Here is a 3,226-nt window from a genome sequence, read left to right on the forward strand (position 1 = left end):
GAGTGCAAATCAAAGGGTCTATTCCCTTGAGATCTGCAATTGACCATCCAAGGGCTCCTTTGTGCTCAATGAGAGAAGAGATGAGCATACTCTCCTGTTCTCGCTCAAGGTGGGAAGAAATCACCACCGGGTATGTCTCATCTTGACCTAAATAGACATATTTCAAATCAGAGGGTAAAGGTTTTAAGTCAAGCTTTGGTGCATTGAGGTTAGACGGTAGAGGCACCACATCAGTTTGGGGCAATTCTTCAAATTGTGGCCTCCACCTGTTAACTTCAAGTACCGACACGGTATCCAGCATGGTCCCCATCTCCCTAATTATATCATCCTCAAAATCATGGGAGTGGGCTAAGCATGTCTCTAAAGGGTCAAAGGATAAGGTCAAAAGTGTTCTATCTTTCATGAAAGAGTCAATCATGTTAATGTCGTGTACATCATCATCATCCTCTAACTGTTTGCCCGTATTGAAAAAGATATTCAACTCTAAAGTCTTATTCCCGAAAGACATACTCATGACTCCATTCCTACAATTAATGATTGCGTTTGATGTAGCAAGGATTGGGCGACCAAGAATTAATGGAATTTGAGTAATCATGTCATTGATGGGTAAAGTATCCAGGACAATAAAATCTACCAGGTAGTAGAATTTGTCAACCTGGACCAACACATCCTCAATTATCCCTCTCAGTACACAAACTAAGCTATTAGCAAGTTATAACGTGGTTCATGTGGGTTTCAATTCACCCTAACCCAGTTGCTCGTAGACCGAGTACGGGATCAAATTTACACTTGCTCCTGAGTCAAGAAGTGTATGCTCGATCCAGTAGTTCCCAATTACGCAAGGGATGGTTGGGCTACTGGGTTCTTTGTATTTCTATGGCACATCTTGCTTCAAGATGACACTCACTTTTTCAGTTAAAAAGATCTTCTTTTGAATATTTTTCTGTCTTTTGGTCGTGCATAGGTCTTTCAAAAATTTGGCATACGAAGGAAGTTTTTTTACTACATCCAGTAAAGAAATATTGACCTTCACTTGTTTCAACAGCTCTAGAATGTCTTGAGAGTTAGAGAGAGGTTTTGGTGCAATCAAGCGTTGGGGAAATGAGGCAATCAGCTTCCCTTGAGGTTCCGGTTCTAATTCTTGTGGGGCATGGCTAGATCTATCATTGTTGTCCTCTTATGGGTCCTTAAGCTTTTCAACCCTAACAGGAATGGTTTTGTCAATAGTCTTCCCACTCCTAGGAGTGGTGATAGATTTAGCTTGCTCCATCTTATTTGAAGAGCTCGGGTCGCCAACTTCATATTACGGTTTTGGATTGGGAAGAGGTTGAGTTGGAAGGCTCCCCTTATTCTCAATTGCACTTTTAGTTTTAAGTCCTTGTATGGCCTTTGTGAGGTCTTAAAAGACTTGTAGCATACCTGAAGTGAAAAGCTCTTAGTTTTGAAGATGCTTTAAAACCAGATCCTCCTAAGGTTTCCCTTGAATTGGAATTTGATTAGGGAATCCTTGAGGTATAGCAGTTTGTTCGTTTCTCCAACTGAAGTTTCAATAATTTCTCCAGCTGGGATTGTACGTATTAGAGGTGCGCCCACTGAAAGGTCTTTGGTAAGTATTTACGACATTAGATTGCTCATTTAGTACCTCTTGAAAAGTAAATATTGTTGGGTAATTTTCAGTTGTGTGAATGTTGCAAGCACAAATACCGCAAACAATTTCCTTACCCTGACCCTTCTTTAATTCGAAGCTCTCGAGTTTTCTGGTGAGATTAGCGACTTTAGCATTAACATCATCATCCTCTTTCAGGAGATACATTTTGCCCCTCTCCTTGGATTGAGTTGGCTTAAACATTGTACTTGATTTTGAGGCAATGTCCCATGGTTGTGTGTTTTCAGCAAGCTTGTCAATAATCCCACACATCATTGACACTTTTATTCATGAATTCCCCATTACACATTATCTCGATGAATTGGCGCATGGAAGATGCCAGTCCATCGTAGAAGAAATTCGTGATATGCCATGTTTCAAAACTGTGTTGTGGGCATGAACTGACAAGATCCTTGAACCGATCCCAACATTGGAAGAATGTTTCATCTTCCTTCTGAGCGAAGTTTATGATTGACTTTCTAAGGGTGTTCGTCTTATGGTATGGGAAAATCTTCTTTATAAACTCCCTTGTCATGTCATTCCATCTACCAATGGATCGAGGACGTAGTGAATGCAACCACGTCTTAGCTTTCTCTTTCAAAGAAAAAGGAAAGAGTTTCAGCCTGACCGAGTAGTCAGACACGTTAGGAAAATATAGAGTGGTTATGATTTCATCAAACTCTTTCAAGTGTAGATACGGATTTTCAGATTCAAGCCCATGAAATTTTGGAAGGAGTTGGATGACCCCTGGCTTGATATCCATGTATTCCATATTTTCTGGAAAACCCATGTATGAAGGTGTACTCACCCCTGTCAGTTGTAAATAGTCTTGTAAAGTACGAGGCGGGGGTGCTTGATGCACCTCATTCTCATCCTGGACTCCCTCAACCCAAGGTTGAGGTTGTCTTCCTGGTTCATTGATTGGTTGATTTGCAGTCATAACCTCAATTAACTCTGAGCATCTCAAGTGGTGTCTGATCATATGATGGATAGATAACCCCTTAACCAATCCTTCTTCACTCAAAAGACGTCGAGTATTGTCACGGACCCACTTGGGCATGAAACAATCTCAGCCCTCAATTTCAGCTTCTAACCTAAACCTAAAAGAAAGAAGGGAAATAGAAAGAGAGGGGAAATTAGAAAGAAGTTACTAAATTAGAAGTTCCTAAATTAAGATCCTGCAAAATAAAACAACACAAGTCAGTTTCTAAAATAAAAAATCTGAATTTTCAAATTTTCTAAAAATAAAAAATAGAAAGATGAGTTAGTTTCTAAAAATAATAATAATAAAGCAACCTAGTTTCTAAAAATGAAAAAGGAAAGTTTCTAAAAATAGAAAAAGAAAATTTCTAAACCTAGAATTAGAAAGATGAGTTAGTTTCTAAAATAATTCAGAAAAACCCTAACCTAAAAATAGAAAGTGGAAAAACCCTAATCTTAACCTAACTCCAAAACTAGTCAATCTAAGAAAAATGCAACCGTTAGTCCCCGGCAACGACGCCAAAAAGTCATTCACAACCCCAGGTATAGGGTCGCGATGTAGTAATAATCTCTATGAGACCGAGGTCAAATCCACTGGGA

At 39.3% G+C, this 3,226-nt stretch overlaps 1 non-coding gene across 1 annotated transcript; it reads left to right on the forward strand.

Moving 5' to 3' along the window:
* Positions 1-2,025: 2,025 nt before the first annotated feature.
* LOC131254508 (small nucleolar RNA R71) lies at positions 2,026-2,132 on the forward strand. Its single transcript, XR_009175620.1, has one exon. It is a non-coding gene; the product is annotated as a small nucleolar RNA R71 (small nucleolar RNA).
* Positions 2,133-3,226: the final 1,094 nt, after the last annotated feature.

This window comes from Magnolia sinica, chromosome 8 (assembly GCF_029962835.1).
Source record: "Magnolia sinica isolate HGM2019 chromosome 8, MsV1, whole genome shotgun sequence".
In the NCBI taxonomy this organism is placed as follows: Eukaryota; Viridiplantae; Streptophyta; class Magnoliopsida; order Magnoliales; family Magnoliaceae; genus Magnolia; species Magnolia sinica.